At 34.0% G+C, this 21,178-nt stretch overlaps 1 protein-coding gene across 1 annotated transcript in view; it reads right to left on the bottom strand.

Moving 5' to 3' along the window:
- LOC119640124 overlaps positions 1-21,178 on the bottom strand; it is a 149,174-nt gene that overhangs the window by 35,970 nt on the left and 92,026 nt on the right. Inside the window, exon 3 of the mRNA XM_038037959.1 lies at positions 17,830-17,864. The gene's annotated coding sequence lies outside the window, so the exon portion shown is untranslated. The remainder of the gene's footprint in view (positions 1-17,829; positions 17,865-21,178) is intronic.

Below are 21,178 nucleotides of genomic sequence, written 5' to 3'. Positions count from 1 at the left end.
GAATTCCTAATAAATCAATGGATAATTCTTTTTCGGCGGTAGCAGTTTAAAAGAAGAGCAAGCTTGGAAAGATTCCAAATTGTAAGCTTTGGATATGGATATGGATATGGATATGAATTTTGAAATTACTTAATTACTTTCGCGGCATTGTCCCCACTGCTCTCTTCAAATCAATTTTACGACGCGTTACGGACAAGGTCAATGCTACAAACTTGCGGAAGAGACAACGAATTGATGACTAAGTCACCAAGTCATTTATACGCAGAAGGTTTTTACGAGTAATGACTTTATTATCTTATAGGCCAAGTGTAAAAATCAAGCCACGAAAAATTGCAAAAGGGGTCTCATGAATACAATTTTTTAAAAACCGGTCACTGGTGGTGCTGTTTTCTCACTGTTTTCTTTATAAAATCAGTGGTACCTCCGTTGACCTCAAAAGTGATGAAAACTATTGAACATCCACGGTAGGTGTGTGAAAATATTAAGTTGTTAGTAAGGGGAACAAAGTATAAGTTCACTAAGGCCACCAAATTGGATTTTTGAACATCACTGAAACTGTATTTCAGAGCGAGCAAAAGAAGTAGATGCCCCCGAAGGCTTCCGCAGTTAAGTAGAAAGAGAAACAAAATACACTAATTGTTTTGAATCTATGACTCCGTCCGATATTATTGGATTATTGCAAATGGCATTGAAAGAATTAGATTGGAGAGAAGAATATCTCTGGGTGTAATGTGCATTTCATGTTTCGAAGGCAAAGACTAAATTTCTGTCGCAATGCTTTGAAAGCACATATAAAAAATCGTATGCAATGCATTCGTTCCATTACTTGCTTATGGTTTATAAATGTTTGTGGACTTGGGCATCCAATGAAATGGTAACGAAGCTTGCAAATTGCGCCGGGAGGAGTAATTCACGGAATTAGAAGGGTACTAAAAAGAAATATTTGCGGTCATTCGGTGGGAGTTGCTAGCTGGCCTGCATATGTTATATGATTTAGAGCAAACACAGGTCAAATCAAGACAGTTTCAATGAAGAGTGCAACATTTTTTTGCAATGCACTTTCCATATATTTATGGAAAAAAAAAAAACAAAGAATTAAAATTTAAAGAAAAAATAATTTTCGTAGAGTTTGTAGAATGTGGGTATTGAAAATTCGACTTCAACTTCCACTGTGTCTAATAAGGTAGAAACTGCCAAGGGCTTGTGTGAAAAAAATGCTGTAACAGTATATTAAGAGAGTTGTAATCTTCAGGAATTTTAATGTTTTCGAAGAAACAGAAAATTATGGTGCAAGAATGTCAAATATACGGTGAAAGCGAAGAGCAACGGTATGAAGTCTGCTCGAAAGAATCACGTTCGTGATAAGGTCGATCATGAAGTCCAGATAAGAGATCCTTTTTATTTATATGTGAAGACCAAATAATCATAAAGTGTTTATGCTCTTTCTGTTCACAGCATGAAACCAACGAAAGCAGGCAGCAACGAATTGGAGAAGAATTTCTAGAAATCAACCTAAAACTCTAAAGATTTATACAACTTATGTAATATTAAATTTTTCAATGATAACAAGGAACTACTAAAAAAACAAGCAGCACTAACAACCTAATTGCTCTGAAATGAAAAATCAAAACTCAAAGCAGTTGAATTAGCTATGAGTGCTTATGCCTACGTAGAGAGTAGTGGATGATAACCATACCGCTACTCATATGCAACCCATACGCTGCCGTTGATACTGAAGAGTGCGTGATATGCAATCGCAATGTCTATGTGTTCTGTGTTAAAACAAAAGATGGGACGTGCCTTCTGCATATGCTTTGGAGAGTCAAATGTGTGTGCGGTTAGCGGTTAGTGGTGGTTAATCTGAGAACTTTGTACACATAAGAAAGCACATGCACGGACAGATGTGTTTAAGCTAAATATCTTGACATGCGTATAATAACAATTAAAGATGTTTTCTTACGTGAAATAAATACAATGGAGGTCATTGAGCTTTAGCATGATTATAAAGAGTTTTTGTAAAAAAGGGGGAAAAAAATTCATATTTAGGAGATATTTTATGAAAAGTTATAAATCTCTGAGAAAAAATTGAAAAAATTCGCGATGTACAGGTAAGACTTGTGAGGTTGAAGGGGGCAGGCAATGACTTGTTTATGTTTTCAAAGTTCAAGTTCAAGTTTGACATTTAACACTAAATTGTTGTCATCATCTTGTAAGACATGTTTTCTGGCGGTTTTTTCTTTCACTCATTTTGGCGAATGAAAACTATGTTATCGGCTAATGATGTTTTTTGCGATTACGCCTCCTCCTCGTTGCCGCTTCATATGATGATTTGTTGTTATTTAGGCAACAAACACATTTCCAGCATTTTTTCTCTGTGTTCATGTTTGCTTGCATGCTTTTTTACCACACTCATCATCGATGTTCATCTTAGCATTTAAATGAAATACAACTAATTTTGTTTTTTTCGTTTTTACTCATAGCACATAAAATAGCAGCAAAATATCAAACAAAAGCAACAACATTTAAATACAATGTCAGTGTTGCTGTTAATATCAATAAAGAAAAAGAAAAGAAAAAAAAAAACAATGAATTGAAACAAAAGGATGGAACGGAAGAAAGCTTCATTGACGATAATGACTTAAAATAGACGATAAATATTTACTTCTGTGCTATACAGCTGGAGTCCAGCAACAAAAAAACAACAAACCGACATTTGCTGCTACCATTATATTGTGCTATAGTTGCTGGTGTTGCTCTCGTAGTGGCGATGGTGGTAGTCACAAGCTGTGAAGGCATTAACATAAATTGCTTATTTTACATGTTCGCCAGCATACATTTTCGATTCGAAATATATACATATGTATCAACATATGAGATATATGTTAAATAAGTCTCACAAAACAAAAGAGGCTTAACAAGCACTCATACCAGCCACTACGCTAATCGTCCATATGACAATCTTTCTTTAAATATTCCATTATACCAACACCACCGAAAAAATGTGTTAACATGTTTCGATTTTGCACGATTTTTGCCTCTGTCACCGCACTGAGACAAATGTATATAAATTTATTTCTAATAATGTTTTTCTTTTTCTCAAATTTATGCAAAAAGATTTATTTTTATAGCACAGAAAAAACGAAAATTTCTTTAAGACAATTTACGGCGAATTCGCAGTGCCTCTAAATATATGAGAGAAAATATTTTGAATATCCGCTTTTGAGCGTACAAGTAACGAAAGAAAATCAAACACGATTGATAAAGAAATACGAGAGTGACTTTATCGATGTCTCTGAAACGCAAAACTTCGAATCTTCAAGAAACATATTTTAATATAGTTTCTAACGGCAATTGACTCTTATTGTTATCCTAAAGGGGGTTTTATGTTAAGCGATTCGTTCAAATCCATCTTATTTGTCTGAAAGACTTGGTCTAGCTGGACTTGCTTTAGATGGTGTCCTCTTAGATTAAACTGATCGCTGCCCGTTTTTGGGACGGTCTCGTGCAGTCTATAAATCTTTTTCTTCCTCTTCACAACATGTGACTTTCCATCTTGCCTAAGCAGTGCATGTAAGGTGTGTAGGCCATTCAAAGGCCTTTGCATGAGCATACATGAAGAAAGAATCTTATTGATATAGAACAGGATGAATTGTAACCGGCACAAAATACACGCTATGTGGTTGTCACATAAAGTATTGCCAGAGATAGGCTATTATTTTCTAATGCACTTTGTCTTTAGATAGTCTTAACGAAATGTAGTACAGTAGTTTTAAATTGATTTTTATTGGTGTCTAGTATGCAAGCTATTCCAGGGGCGAATATCATACATTATTGTTTGAGAGGGAGCACGCGATAAACGATATATATGTATAAGATAAACTCTCAAGTTTCATCGGGCGACACACAGTCACTTAATCGTACGCATTCTTTTAGATATTTACAGCAGAATCTTATACCCCGGAAGCCTATTACAGCTCAGCCCATAGTATGAGATTTTGAAACACTTTAGCTATGTTCAGTATTCAGTGCAAAAACTAAACAGGACGTTAGGAAATGGGTTGACAGTCTATAGAACTGATTGTGTCCACTATACGTTTATTGCTTGGAAGTAGTAATCATAATAGTAGAAAAAGAAATTATGGGCTTTGAAAAGCATGCAATTCGTAGCTTTGAAGGAATGACGATTATTTCCACACAAACGGTAGAATTTATATAGCAATGATTTGCAATTTAGTGTAAGGAATGGAACTTTAGCTGTTGAGATAGATATTGTAAAACTTTTTAGTTCCAGCTCAAACCATCTAAGTGCATGGCAATATATCAAAACCTTCCCAAATAGGTAGGATGAAATTAAAATAAAAGTTTTTCCAATGGTTACACTATATTAAGTAGTCGGAGACCCCAAAAATATCTCATTTTAGGCCTTTGTCAAAGAACGGACAAAACAGTGGTACAAAATTACTTAAGGCCTTAGTGAAATAGTTTTCCATTAAATATCAAACCAAATTAAAGGTAAACAAGCAATGTCTCCAGTAAAGGCAAAAATTTTCATCATATGATTACACGCAAGCCAAGCGCTTTAAATGGGAAGCCTTCCTGTGTATATTCAAGCTGAAAATGCTCTAAGAAAATTCGCTCATGAATTTTTAAAGGAAGGATGCTTTCAGGATACGGCTCAAATTCTAAAACTAATGGAAAAAAGAAAAAAACCATGCTTTTCGAACAAAACCTATCTGCATGCCTGCATAGACCAGCATACTTCTGCGATGCTGACGTCCAACATTTTATTCAGCGTATTGTATGTACATTAGCAAAACCTTTCAAAGCTAACTTCAAGAGATGCCCTGATAAACCTATTCTCCGTTTATGTTTGATATACAGTAAAAAGGGTGTTCGAATGTCGGCAAACATAATCGATACGAAGAAGAAATAAATGCGTGGAGTTTGATGACAAAATTTTCCAGGTCGTCCAGGGTATTCTATAAACGACTATATCCAGAACAACACTATTCAACCGTTCACGTTTGTTAACTTTTTTATTCGAATTTTTGCTAATCCACATACAAATATATTTATTATCTGCCTTTGTTTTCAATGAAAACAAAAAGAAACTCAAAACACGATTTTTTCATTTGAATTTTTTAAATAAAAGTTGAAACAAATCGTTAAGCAAATTTTTGAAGGTTTTTTTCTGCTTACTTTTACAGCACAGTATGACTTCATGACCAAATCTTTAGAATGTCTTCATCCTAAATCAGAAAAAAAAAATAAAAAATCAAATGCAACTTCTTCGTCTCTGACTCAGAATCATTAAAATCGTTGATATTCCTAAGTGAAATAATAAAAATCCAATAAATTCACAGTGAAATTAAAAATAAATATGTATATATATATACATATACATATGAAAATCATCGAGTCAATAAAATTGAAAGACATAAGCAACTTAAGTCATATCTCTTGCTTGCATGATGTTACTCGCCTGCATAAATAAATAATAATGATAAGAATAACTTCCTGGGTACTTAATGTTTTATACTTTTCATACTTTTATATTTTTTTTTGTTTTTTATGAATATGAAAATAATTTTATGAGACTAGAAGACATCATTTTCGTGTTTTCGCAAATTTTTAACAGTCGATTAAGTCTATGGTGTATGCTAGTACTTATCTATTAATGAAAAACTCAGTTGGAATTTAATAGTTTCAGTCAACTCAGAGAATCTACTGACTTAGCCCTGCTCAAGTCAATGTTCAAATTTAATGGTAAATTATATCCCGTGGCGTGTTTCAGTCAAGCAGTTATACAGTTTTGTATAGTTTTATACGACTGTAATATGTTTTATCGTACACAAGGAAGGATAATAGAACTCGTTTAGTAGATTCGATTCTTTCAAAGTTTCAAGTTTAATGAAAAAGCTAAGTAATTACCTCCTCTTTTTGGCTTGTTTCTCTGCTATATATGATTTCATTTAAAAGCTAATCAACTTTTGTAAGAACCAAGTTTAAGTATGTAAAACTTGGGTATTTCTTTAGATGATCTTTTTCTATAATTTCCAAATTTCTTTCCAGATATGTTAATGTGAGGAAAGTCAAAGAGACTGAAATATTTTTATTTCATCAATAGGGACAAATTTCCATCATAAAGCTCTAACAATTAGACTTTTCTAGCATATGAAGTCTTCTTTTTCATTAGAACCCCTACATAGGTTGTGATCAAAAAAAAAAGAAAAACCCTACGGTAAGGTCAATTTTTTCAAGAATTATTGAAAATTCGTCTTTTTGCGCTTTCCAAAATTCAGACTCAGGTTGTATGGCAAAAGGTTTAAATAATTTCCAAATCCGATCCGAGCTTTTCGTACTAATTTTCAGTGCCGAATTACGATTACCAAGCGATGTTCGTTACGAGTTTCTGAAAATTGCAATATTTTCTTTTATCATGACTTTTTCAAAATAAGGCGTTATATGGAGGGTGGTTGAAAAAGTGATCAGACCGGAAGCATTGTCAATGTAAAGAACATTTACATACTGCAACTTGCCGTCTACTTATCCAAGAACCATACCTAGAATAAAAAAACGCGAATGAAGGACGTACTTTTCTAACTTAGACAACAGTCGATAAGTGGCAGTACTCGAAATTGCTACTTTGAAAGTACTCGATTTGCTTTGACATGAATTTTGTATTCCCCAGCTTTATAGAATTATTACAAGAGACATTGTTTTTTATTTCTTAATTTTTGATATTCTTTACCTTACTTTTACTAAGGCATGTCGTGAAATAATCGTAGAATAATAATAATTTTGAAATTCTCAAGAAAATTTTGATTTACTACTGCAGAGCACGGAGCCGGGCAAAACTTTTTCTCGCACATTTCATTCTTTGTCATTTTTATGGCAATCAATAGAAACGGGAGAATACTAAGCGTAAAGAAAAAATTAAACCATAAACTTTAAATATTTTGCGCACGTTACTATATTTTAAATATGAAAAATGCACAGCTTACCAAGCCTATCGAAACCCGAGAGCAAGGAATTTCTATCGATTTTTTCTTGTTCTTTTCTTTTCATCTTTCTGGAGAATATTTCCGTAAAAGTTTAATCCACTTGAAAATACTAACTCTTCATTAGTAATAATCGAAATTGCTCTGCAGAACGGAATAAATATTTTTTCAATTAACTAAATATCCCATGAAAGAAATCCCTTTATTCTTGCTCCATTCTCATATTTTCTCGCTTCTCCTTCTTTTACTTAGCCGACTTACTAAGGCTATCTACAGAATTGTAATAAAAATTTTCTATTGAAATAAAAAAGGAAAGAAGACTAGCTAATGATTGCTAATGATACTAAATAACATGATAATTATGGAATAAATATTGTAAGTAAAACATTTTTTCAATAACATAACTTGAGAACAAATAAATTTTTAAAAAAGTGTAACAAATGCCGAGTCTTTGGAAGGTCGCTCATGGTTGCCGCCTCTCGTTATGATTATGCAATCAAGTGTGCGTTTTTTACATAAAACATCTAAGCGAAACGGTCAGTTGGTTTTGTAAAAAGGGCGGTTCGCCTTTTATGTAATTATATACTCACTTGCGATCGTAATGTTTGTAGGTCTATATATTTGTTTTTCTTTTCTTTTCTTTCCAGAATTTCATAAGAAATTGTTAATTTGCTATAATTGTAGTAACAAAACCAGCACCAACAACAACATCAACAACAATGTATTTATTAAAAGGGTTATAAAATAAACACTTTTAACTATTAATTGTCTGTGATCGGCAATTACGGCCAGCCATATGGACAGCCACTATATAATTTCTTAAGCAATTATGGCATGTATTTGGCTTCTATTGTGGAATAATAATTAAATCGAACATTTTTTTTTATTAATAGATTCTATAAAGCAAACTGTTAATTAAGTTTCCTTACTCCGCATTCTTTCATTCCACTTTAAACTAGTGTTTGTCCAGCAAGAAGAATAAAAACCATTGGTTATAGAAAAGGCTTTTAATTGATTAAATAAATTTTTTTTTATTATACCCTACAGTGATTGTAGTATAAGAGTATATTAAGCTTACACGAATGTATGTATCATCCGAAAGGCTTTGAGATAAGCTCCATCCTATTCGTCCGTAACGATTTCGTGTGTTCAGACTATATGCCGCAATTTTTGCGATACGTACTGGGACACTTTTTCGATCACTTCCTATACTACGTAATGTTATGCAAATTTGACATACGGGTAACTTTAGGGTGGTGTAGGGTATCCAGCGATGGACTGTGCCCCACTGGAGTGTTTTTACTTCTTTTTGATATTTTTATTTATTTAAAGGTCGATTGTATTTATTTAACTTTTTTTGCTTGCTTGGTATACACCTGATAAAGTATCGACTTATTTTTCTACGATTACCACCAAGAAATTTTTAATAGATGTTCTATGATAACACCGCATTAACTTCAATAAGTTATAGATTTCCACACAATATGAAAAACAGAAAAGGTAGATTATGATGGGTGGAAGCAAATTAATGCTTCACTTTTTCTGTCCAACTTGACTGACACACTGGTGGTGTAAGAAAAAGAGTCCACTTATATTAACCATCTCAAAAAAATAATCCGCATCTACAGAATCATCGCGGCTGAACTCACAAAATTAGAGTATAACTCCTTTGTGGAACCGCTAGCCTTCATAGTCTGCTCGCTCTATCGCTTGCAGCGACAAGCTCTGACACTCATAAGTAACGAAGCTTCTTTCCATAACTTTCTATACATTTAAGGATGGGCTTTGTGCAGGCTGTATGATCCTTAAATATGGGCACAAACAATCCAAGTATCCTAAAGAGATTTATACACAAATCAAGTCCTTGAAAAGAATTACACGGCTTTTATTTGCGTTCTCATCCGCTCGTGGGGAAACCGCTTGCATACCATAGATTCGTCAATCTTTAATCGCGCTGCTCGGCTTTGAAACAATCCGCCATCAGTGATCTTTCTCATCGTGCTTAATGTTTCCACTTTCAAAAGCGTAAGGTACGCAAATACTACTCCCTTCTTCAATTACCCTTTACTTACAACACTTCTCGACCACCAATATGCCTACATGTTTAGTGGACTTCCCCTAGGTGGCTCGCCATGGCAACAGAAAAAGAAAGTAAAACAACTCTGAGGCTCTTATTAGAACACTAGAAATACAAAAATATGCTCCTGTGCTATCGCTGCAGGTCCTGTACATAATATAACTGAATTAAATTTTGTGGCGGTTGTGTGGCAAAAATATCGCGTTTAAAAAAATTGTTGAAGAAGAACCAGTAAAAACTCTACAGCGTGGCACAGACCACCATTAAACCACCATTACCCAACTTCGCTTAATATAGTTACTTTGAATAGCGTTCGTCTTTGGACCAAACCATGCCTTTGCACCAAATTTCATCAAAATCTCTCAAAAAGTGCGGTCCTAAATTTGAAAAGGCAGAGAGACAGATTTAGATAGAATTCACAATCGCTTTCTAAACCGATCAGTATAATAAGAACTGAGCTCATTTCAAGTCATTCTGCATGGTGCTGCATGCCCTTAGCAGTAGACAACGATGTGTATGTATTTTTCGCTCCCAAAAGCAAGCAACAAATTTTATATACACTCTAGCATGATATATAAAATATATATCATTTAACAGTTTTAACAACAGGGACCTTTTCGGTCTTATCTCATCTATGTAGAATCAAAAATTATGTAATAGAATATGTGGAAATAAGTGATGAAACAACATCACAGTGCTGAGTTTTCCTTAGCTACCAAGCGAACGATATATATCCACTTCCCTTGCGGCTTTCTTTTTTCATTTTTTGTATCTTCAATTTTTTTTTTAAAGTTTTGTGTGCCAGACAAAGTGTTTGCGTGCTTATGGACTATTGATCGCGCCGCATGATGCTGCCAGCCACTGTGTGCGAAAAACAAAAACAAAACGGGAAAAAAAAGGAAAATTGTGCATATATATATCACAAAAATACTGAGAAACGTAAATCTATGTTTTGTTCAAATATACTGCGAAGTTAACACAAAATCATAAACCGACAACAATAGCAGCAATAGCAACACCACCGTCAAAAAGTTATAGCAAAATAATAATAAGGCGTTAGAGATTGTTAAAGAGGTGAACGCATGCAAACAATGACAATCGCAAAAACAAAACAAAACCAAACAATAAAAAGAAAAAAAAAAAAAACGAGAAATAAAACAAAAAACAAGGACAACAACAATAGCAAGAGCTTCGACTGCCGCCATCTCATAATACTATATTCGATAATGCAACATAGACTCAATGGCTACGGACCAGCAACACGAACAGCGGCAACAACGAGTGTCTCGACGAAACAACCGACTTTTCCGTATGTAAGCAGCGTCTTACACAGTTAGTCAGTTGCATTAACTACTGCTGACACACCTTTTACCAAATTGCCTCACCATTCAAACCGCAAGCACCACTTAGGCAACATATAGAAACTTCGTAAAGATTCGTCTGTGCGGGGGAAATTTTTTTTACTTCTCTCTGCTTTACCGTTTTTATATTTCTCTTTGCCAATTTTATTATTATTATATTTCGACAATTGGCAAACAGTTAAGAAGTCAAATAATCAAACATTTCAATAAACAATCGACAGGATAGGAGCACTAAACTAATCCTACTACTATAGCATGACGGGTGAAGTATGAATAAACTGAACGAAAGTAAACGAAAAATAGAAAAAAAAAAGCTTAAAGAAAATAATGAAAAAGTTTGCATCATATTGTCAATGTTTGTGTGTTTATGTGTGCGTGTGTGTGTGTGTGTGTGTGTGTATTTGTTGCACCATGCAAAACAATTGCAAACAATAGTTTGCGAATTGTTGTCAAATGTGACACAATTATAAACCTACATATACACCAGCATAATGACGACCGTTAGGCACCTGTCGGTGAAATGTTTATGTTTAACAACTTGTTTGGTTTGTTTTACTTAACGCTTTACTACAATTTTGCAATGTTAAATAATAAAAGTAGCTAACGGTGAGGTCTTAGAGAACGTTTTAATTGACTGGTCGTGTCTTACACAAAACGAAATTGTAACAAAATTTTACGACGACTTCAAAGCAAAACGATACGAATATAAAAAGAAAAAAAAATCGTTTAATAGTAAAAAAAAAAAAAAAACAAAGAAGAAAATTAATGCCATTGCCTCTAATCCCAACTACACCTAATAAAGAAATACATTTAAAAATAATAAGCGAGAACTTGCGAGAAAGGGCAATATCAACACAATTCTATAATCTTATCTGAGTCCTCCATATATCTTCTATAAGGCATTGGTTATTTTGTTCAGTTCGTGTATGGCCTCCATTAGCTGTGGCAATTGAGCAACAGCGTGAATTCGTGTCTTATCCGACGCACAGATTCTCTAAATCTTGAATTTGGTCTTAAGAACCCTTTGTCCCGAAGATTTTATTTCTGATATAATTTTCGGTTGGACCAGACAATAACCTCGATGCCACGTTGCTTCATATCACAGTGAGGGTTCTATTCACGGGACTTCTAAAACTATTTGGCACTTTGATTTTCTTAATTCGTTACAGTTCGAAGCACCATGGAGCACATGTAGACTAGCTATGGGCGATTTAGCTATGGGCGGTTTGGCTATGTCCGTCTTTTCGCCCACGCATTGTCGATCTTCTCGAAATGGTAAGCGTGGAGATACGAAAACGAACATGGCCAGCGTTGTTTCTCAGTTAGTCGTAAAGACGTTTACCAAAAGATGTACTTGTTATAAAAATTTCGAAAATGATCTAACCTTGAAAATAAATATAAAGCGTAATCTAAGTTACGGCCGTCAAGAGGTGTTGATTTAAACTTACGTTGAAATATGTTCGTTAAAGTTGGTAAGCACGAAAACCCAATGAAGACGCTGCTAAGCATTAAAGATTTCCCCTCTAAAGCCGATATCAGCTTTCTGCTTATTATGAAATTTCTCATTAAACGTTATTTCCCACTTCCTTATGATGATAGGCTTACCTTGAATTGAATTGCAAGCATCTAGTTAAGCCTTTGAGAAAGGTAAAGACTTAAATAATTAAATGTGTCTGCGGATACAAATGATTTAAATTGATTTGTATAAAGATTACCTGAAAATCAGTTCACTTCAATTAAAAGATATTGATAACAATCTTGATTTGAGAGAAAAACAAAAAAGAAAAAGAATAAAAACTACGAGCAAGAATACGAAAACCAATTAGGTTTCGTAAGAATTTTACTTTTATAAGATTTCCAATTAATTGTTTTGATTTTATCTGAACTACACACATGACAAGACAAAACTTATAGCAAAGCCACTTATACTTCATAGGTTCGCTCTCGACTACTCCTACAATTGCCAACAAGTTTTCGAATGCTTATGCTAACGTATGTATGTCTATTCTGTGTTCGCATGTATATTAAACAATTACACCGAACAACTACAAATAGGCTGTTTGAGTAGTTAAGATAGTGATCTAAATAGAATTGTGCACAAAACCTCTAAACTACAACAAAATCTCTCAACATCACCGTCAACATCTGCAACATCGTCACAATCATCACCAGCACTACCATGCCGAGCACTTGCTTAACTAGCTGAGCTTAGCTTTGAGGTTTATAAACTCTTTGTATGCTTCGCCCGTGATTAAGGTAAGCAGCGAAAAACAGCGAAAAACATCTTTGCTATACGCGATACATATCTAAAGAAAGAACAAAAACAATAATAGCATGGAGAGCACTTATCTATAGACCATAAAAAAAAGCCAAGTAATACTTTTGCATTAATATATTGCTACAACAACGATAGTAATAATAATAATAATAATAATAATAATAATAATAACAACAACAACAACATAACATTGTTTTATACATTTACAGGTTAATATTTATGTTAACTAGATTCTGGTTAAACTATTAATAGCCTTGGCTAACGAAACGAAAACGAAATTAAAAGTGAACTGAAACGGAAAGCGCTAACAAAACAAGAATATAAATATAAAATATAATAAAATAAAATTATCCTAAACATTGTTTTATGTGAAACAACGACAACAACAACAACAACAACAAAAATAACAACTTGAAACGTTATCAATGGGTTAAGTAGTCAACGCCATGTGAGAAATCAAATCGCCTATGCTAGCTGGCGAAAACCATAAAATCATTGTCGTCAACATACTCGCCATCGAAAGGGTCATGTAATCGTCACCACCAACACCACACCATCGACACCGTGCTATCGTATATATGTATACGTATAAAATGAAATTTAATTCGCCAGGCGACATAAGTAGACAACGTAAATGCTTGTTAAAGCACAAAACCATGTAGATTTCATTAGAGATATAGACCGCAACGTGTAAACTATGCACGAAAGTCCTTTTGTGGTTTTGTATAGATAAGCGCTTACTGGCGTACTAGACAACACGCCAGGGCTTTTCTTAATGTTTATGACACCCTATCATAGCTAATGCAATAGCAGAAAGACCAGCAAATGGACAGACGGACAGAGTAGCACACGTATTTTAAGATTGAAAATCTTCTTATTATAAATTAAAAATGAAAAAAAAAAAAAGTCAATATCATATAATGAAGCAATTTATATAAATTAAATTTTAAATCTAAAGAAGAGGAGGGAGGACGGCACACGATAGGCAAGCGAAAGAAGATCGACTCACTTAGGATTTGCGTGTGGTTTTAAAACTCCTTGATTGCTGTGTGACTCGACATGCTGTAATTATTATTAGAAAGAAAAGAGAGGAGCGGTCCGACGCGTTTTATAAGCATAAAAATTTAATAGCCTTTAGTTTATGTTCATAAAATCTTGCAAGTTTATGTTTTTTTATGTAAGTCTGCGGATTGAATTCCTTAGTAAATCACATACATACCAGCATTATCACGTACGTGCAGATAGATGAACGCACAAATATCGCTGGCTTAGGATTCACACTTGTCGCATCGTATGTTCAGGAAAGGCGTCAATTTATAAAGAATTTTATTGTCTACGTTTCCCCTGCCCTTCTCTCTACACACATATATGCCGTCGTGTTCACTATGATGATGTGTAGCTAAGTAGCTACGAGGATTTTTATACTTTTCTAAAGTAATGAATATTTTTTTTTTTTATTTTTCTCGATAACTATCAATAATTTGTGGCCACATGTCAATTGGATATATGGTGTATAGCATAACTACAAGTACCTCAGGAGACAATGGATATTAGCTGGAAAGAGTACTAGGAAATACGTTTTTTGAATATAATGTATTTTTACAAAAATATATATCTACATATATGTATATATATATATATATATATATATATATAGCAAAAGGCATTGATATCTATGGATAGTTCTTGGAAAAACTAATAAAATTTATTTCAAGCGTTGGATATAATGTAAATTTATGTTGAAAGTGCTGCAAAACACAAAAAACTGCTTTTTTCCTTATTTTAATCGATAAAAATGAAGTTTAGAGTAAGCAATGCCCTGAGAAAACATGAAAGAATTGAAGAAAAAAAGAGAAATAATTCTGGTTTATCCTCAATTAACTCCACCTTTATATCCCACAAATGTTGAAAAAACCAAGACCCAAACATTTCCGAGAATTCGCCTTGATCATACAATTGCAACTCACCAATGGATCTTGAAGAAGTCTTCCTCCCCGATCTGTAGTTGTGGACAAACTCTCACTATAAAATACATTCTCTGCGACTGCCTTAACTTTTCCTTGGTTAGGAGTATTGCATTTGAAACGATTAACCCTTTGGACATTCTAAAATCAGCTTCAGAATCGAATATCAATTCTATATATTACTTTATTAATACTACTAAGCTCATTATCTAATGTACATTTATTTAAATTAGAGCTGATAGCCTGCGTTTCTAGTGCTCAATGTCTTTTTTTTAGTCTAAGAATTTATTTCATTAGTCTAAAATTATAATAATAATAATAACAATAATAATTCTGGTTTATACGAAGGCTGTTCAAAGCCAAAGGTGACTCCATATTTTTCTCAAAAAACATTTACGTATTCATCAACATCTATTTTGTTGCCTTCAAAGTGATACCACTTAGGTACTATCCACGGGTGCCAACGCTTTTTGCAACCTTTGGAGTACTTTTGATATGCGCATCTTGAGTTCTTCCAGCGAGGCGGTCTTTATCTCCTTAATCTGAGCAAAACGCCGTCCTTTCATGGGTCTCTTCCTCGTCTCGTGCGATGAATACGGTAGCTGAAGCGTGATTATGATATTTTCAAAAATAATTACGTGTGAGTTGGCGCATTATCGTGATCACGCAATATCCATGACTGGTTGTTTGACAATTCCAGCCATTTTTTTCACATTGTTTCACCCGAACAGCACATAACTGCAAGATATTTAATTCTTCTTGATCGTATGGCCTTCTGGCAAGAACTCACGCTTCCGACCTTAGCATGCTTCTTTCAGCCTTAACTCTTCTGACCGTCCCATGCCCAAAATATCCAAAATAAATTGCATTGCGTGAGCCAACTGACAACTCTTCTGTAGTGGTGGGACGATGTTTCACAAAAATTTTCTTCACTGATTCAACGTTTTCATCATTCGTTGGAGCGTCTAGAGCGAGCTTCTGTGAAGAGCTTGCGTCACTTATAAACATTTTTTTTTACTTGAAATTGACTCGCCAAATGCCACAGTCAGGATTTTAATACAAATTGTTTGATCAATTGAACGCGCCTAACCTTTATACCTGTCAAAAACGAACTAAAATTCCAAAATGCCTGATAATATCAGCATATGTTGGGCAAAACAAAAAAAAGAAAAAATCGAAAATCGGATATATTGTACGTAGCCCACGAAGCCACATCTCGTGTGGCTACCTGGGGTACCTGGTGTGTAATGTAATGCCTCGCCTAGTGCTTGTTCATGGATATAGTTGACGAGGATTGATACTTCATGCATGCTTCTCTAACATATATAGAAAATGTATATAAACTTTTGACAAACTTTCTTCCATGCTTTCGTATCTTTCTATGGTTTTTACTATCGTAACCACAGCTAAGTGGAAATTATACCCTAATGTGCCAGATATTCCTACAAATTTTAAAAATTTGTGTATAAATTATTCAGCAAATCGTTGACGCAACGAAAAGGTAATTGACGCGACTTCTGCTAGGCCCTGATTTAAGAGCGACTATTCTAAAAGACAGATCATGATAGAGAACGATTTTTCTGCAACAGATCTTTCCTGCACACTTTTATTGCTTTATGCTTTTTCTAAGTATCGTTACATAAATGAATATAAAATTATTCTTCCTTTCAGTATACTCTTCCTAGCTTCCATTATTTTTGTTGAACTGCTACCATCTCACAAAATTGGGAAAAAAGAAGGAATTTGTCACAAACATTATCTGATCGATTAGGAGCCCTAGGCTAGGGAATAGTCCTGATTTGCCAGTAAACACGCCCACAGTGTAAAGGACAAACAACAAACAATCTCGGAAAAAGGGTCAGCAATTTTGCCTTCATTTCGTTTACAATTTTCTATTACGTGAAACGATTTCTGAAAAGCTGCTACGCAAATGTTCGTTAGAACCGGTTGCATGCTCGGTTTTAAAATGATTTCTTTTCATCGGAATCTTTCAACTTCCTAACTCTCTCTTTGCTACTGTGACAATTCGACAAAGATTATGGGTCAGGTTGACTCAAGTCGATCGAAAAAGGAATACAGTGTATGCAACCGGTATCCGAAAAAAGAGGAATATATAGAGAAAAATTGGTTGCAGGCATAAAAAGATCTTTTCATACAGATAAGGTCAAAGGGCCCAAATTTACGCACCCTGTAGTTTTAGAGAGCTTATAAACTCCTTATTCCATATAAAATTCCCTGTGCTCGTGCAAACCTTTGCCAATCCCACCAACCAATGCATTAAAGCTGAATCCTTTAAATGTTTTAGACAAAGCAATCTCAGCAAATAATCCATTCAGACAAGAGCTATTAAATTCTCGAATTATGATTGAAAAGCTTATTCGAGCGCTTGTCTGAATGGTTGATCAATTAAATGCAATTTTGCTCTTTATTGTGTTATTTTGTTATTCCAAGTCCTGCCATGATTGGAAATTCTCCACAAACACCTAATTTTTGTTTTTGCTTTTGCTTCATTTAACGCCTATAAAAAATCAATAAAAGTCAAAGCGGCTGTCAGGTTTCAAATCATAAATTTATTTTAATTGTATTGATTTTGAAAATTATAGACATTCGTGTCGTTGTAGGAAAATTTGCGGTATTTTAAGGCGTGTTTAATTTATACCTTTACACACATTTCAATTATAGGCTTTCAGAAAAGTGTTTTTTTCTTTATCAATTTTTTTTGTTGTCTTTTTTTTCTAAATTATATGGACATTAATGAATGCATGAAGCAGGCAGACAAGAAAGTAATTTCGTAGAAGGGAAAACAAAATTATATTTTAAGCAATATTTTCTATTTTCTACTTCGTCATCAATTTGCTAATAGTAAGTATCTTCTTGGATTCATCGTCAAATGCAATATAAAGCCTTTCAAACTTACTCCTAAAATCATGGCATAGCGACTGCATAGCATCAGAAGGAGAAGAATAATTCTAACAATAGATGAAAGTTCTTGAAAATAACAGAAGCTCTCTTTGCGGCTATCGAAAATACTTTGATGCCAACCAAATATAAGTCATAATATGCAAGCGCAGCGTATAAGTATAGCGTATAGGTTTGGATAGTAAAGGAATTTCTGAGATAAACTGATTTTGACTTTGCATTTACATACCATAACGTATAAAGGCCGCCTTTGCTATCACTAATCTGAAAATAAATAATAATAATAATAATGATTATAAGTAAATAAATTCTTAATTTAAAACTACATTTATTATAGAGCAGAGGAAGAAAATAGTCAGGTAAAGAATTTGTATATTTACTTTTTTAACAAACGACACGGAATGACAGACATCGCTAAACATCTTAGATTCAGTGATTAAAACGGACTTTACTGTAAAGTGCCTGTGGAAGTGTCTACAGCAAACAATTAAATATAATTAAAGAGATTATTAACTGGAAAACCAATACAAATGTTCTTTCTTTAAAGATCTGAGAATCAAATATTTCCTTCCCTTATGATTTATCGGAAAGTTGTCTTCTTTTTTGTTTTAATTTAAAAAATATATGACATCAGCTCACGAATAGATGAAATCCAATTTATAAACGTAACCTACATATATGCAATAAGATAAATAATGCACGACTTTCAGACATATAATCGTTAAATGAAAATTATGCTTACAAACCTGAAATCGTTTCGATTCCATTCAACAAAAAAAAAAAAAAAAAAAAAAAAAAAAAAAATCAAAACAAAGTTAAATCATAAACAAAAGTAGAGCAACATTTTTGGCGCTTGTGCTCCATTACAAATGATCAATTACTGGGAGTTGTTTTGTTTGCTGATTGCTTTTTAGATAACTTCTTTTGAAAATATCTATGTTACGTGAAATTGACACATTCGTGAAACGATTCGAGCCAAATTAGAAAGAAAATATGAGGCAACAATTGCCTCATGTTGTCAAAGTCATAATTCTGAATATGCTTATGAGTGAAACAAACACAAAAGCAACGTTTGAAATTCTTGCGATGAACGTTTTATGGTATTTGACATGCTACAATGTTACTTGTGACTAAACGGAGACATGCAGGAAGACTGAAATGATATGTCAAACTGGCTTTTTTTTTCTAAGGATCCGATTCACTTCTAAAAATGGATAATCTCGAAACATCCGTTACCCTGTCTACATGAAATTTTTACGTTGCCTAAGGTTAAGTTTAAGGTAGTGTCTGGTGATGGACAAAAGAATTTTATTCCACTTTTTCTTCTTAGCAAGCATTCCATTTCGCTAAAAGCAATCATACGAACTCACATCAAATGGTAAGTCAGGTTTAGTTGGGGAATTTTGATTTGAGTTCGTGCTACAATTGTAACTGTGGTTGAAAATAAAATTGAAATTCAAAATAGAGTTTCAAACTCAATTGGTTTTCGTACCACAACAAGAACTTAAAGTTTAGACTTTATTAAGGTTCAAACAAAGAACTTTGTGTTCACATTGAAAATTTTTCACGTGCCGTATCATATGTTGTTGATTTGCTGAATTACAGCAAAACAAGAAGAAGAACAAGAACTTAACTGACAATCAAAATTCAATTTGAGGAGGAGTGACTGTCGAATTCAAACATTGGAGATTATAATCGCAACCAGAGTTCGGATAGGATAGTATATCGAACCGCACTTTGATATACGTAACGATATGTGGACTCTGGTTTACAAATTCAGACTGCAGTACAATAATTGGACATACTAACCCTAGGCAGATATTCGAAATGCAATTCTTATACAAATTCTAACTAAAGTCATTCCAACTTGATTTATAATTCTAATGACGGCTGGAACTGGATGCCCAACTTGAATTTGCGTAATGCCCGTAGCCCAGTTCCGATTTGGAACGGAATCGACAATCGCAAATAAACTAGGCCCTGCAATTGGGAGCGCTACTGAGCTCCGATTGAAATCGAGCCCCCAATTAGACATCGCTTCAGTGGGCTAATTTCAATTAGAATATGCATTCTGTATTGGAAGCCGCGCAGATTGGGAGTTTTGAATAGAGCGGACGTTGAAATTGGAAAGGTCTCGAAAGATGAAATTAAAATGAAGAGAATCGCTAACATATATAAAATAAATAAAAGTAGAAACAGAACACGTAACTTTTGCCGGGAGAAAGTAACACCTCTTGATACTCTGGTTGTGCTGTGCCCGCCTGCAACTGCAGTAAAAGAAGAAATCAAAAGCCGACTTTGGAGTCGATGGGGTTTGATCAGAAATATAGCATGTGACCTTATCTCGTCTTACAAGTTGAGTTAAAATAGATCTGTAGGAACAAGCTGGGATACGGATTACATAAAGAAAAGCGTCGCATGAAGACTTTTGTTAGATTCGAGAGAAATACTTGAAAATGTAGTACTCGGGCATTTATTAAACGTTTCCTACAAACAGGTGGCATTCGAAATTTGTAGGATACGTTGGAGTATTAATTATAGATCCACCCGTGGGTGATTGGAGGACTTTCATAACTGATTTGCGCTTTTTGGGGGACAAAGCGTTACTTTGTCTAATTTTTCTGGTTCCTGCTAACGTTCGCTAAGCTCGCATTTAGTTCCTCGTATTGTATTTCTTCAATTTTCATTTCAATATCAAACATTAATATTTATGAATGCTTATGCATTTGTTTAGAAACTAATTTCAAGCGTTGTGCAATCGCTTCTAAATATGGCAAACATTTCAATGTGAATAAATTGCTGAGCAATATATGCCCTGGTATATATAGGAGGCGTAGATGCAAATGATTACTTTTTTAATGCATAACGATAAACATAAACAAAACTCTCACTTTTCATATATGTTTTGTGTATTGGTTAACCTATCACATATTTATAGCTTTGTTTTTTTTATTTTAGCCTATCTGCCGGGGAAAAGCAGAAAAGAAAAGAAAAACAATTTGAAATCGAAACCTCTAAAATGTCACTTATGGCGAACACTAACATTCGAAAATGCCCCATAATACACACGCAACCCATCGACAACCGTATAACAATAAACACGCTACACTACACGCTACAATTTACATATCGATTACAGAAACGAAATTGAAAACATTTCCAATAGAAAAGGAAATTATGTACTAACCGTACTACTGCCAAATAGCGTTTTATAGCTTAGCCAAGATCTTGGAGCAAAAATGCAAAAAAAACAGAAAAGCAACGAAAACTAAAATTGAAACCTTTTTTCTGCATTGCATTATGCGTCGTCTTAGATGTTATTCTCCATATTCGTCTATACGTCTGTTTGTCTACCTCGTGAAGTTTGTTTTCCATTTTCATTACAATTGTAACAGAAAACGAGAAAGAGTTTTGTGCTTTTTCGTTTCTCGTAAGAGGTTTTAGCCAAATTGCCACATCACTGCACACTGCACAATTGCAATTGTTTGACCATTAATGGTCATTTAAATGTCCGTTTTTTTCGTCGTCATCATTGTTGTTGTTGTTGCAAATCGTTATTGCACAATTTTCTAACGAAT

This window comes from Glossina fuscipes, unplaced genomic scaffold (genome assembly GCF_014805625.2).
Source record: "Glossina fuscipes isolate IAEA_lab_2018 unplaced genomic scaffold, Yale_Gfus_2 115, whole genome shotgun sequence".
Taxonomy (NCBI): Eukaryota; Metazoa; Arthropoda; class Insecta; order Diptera; family Glossinidae; genus Glossina; species Glossina fuscipes.
This window is presented reverse-complemented; position numbering and strand designations above follow the sequence as displayed.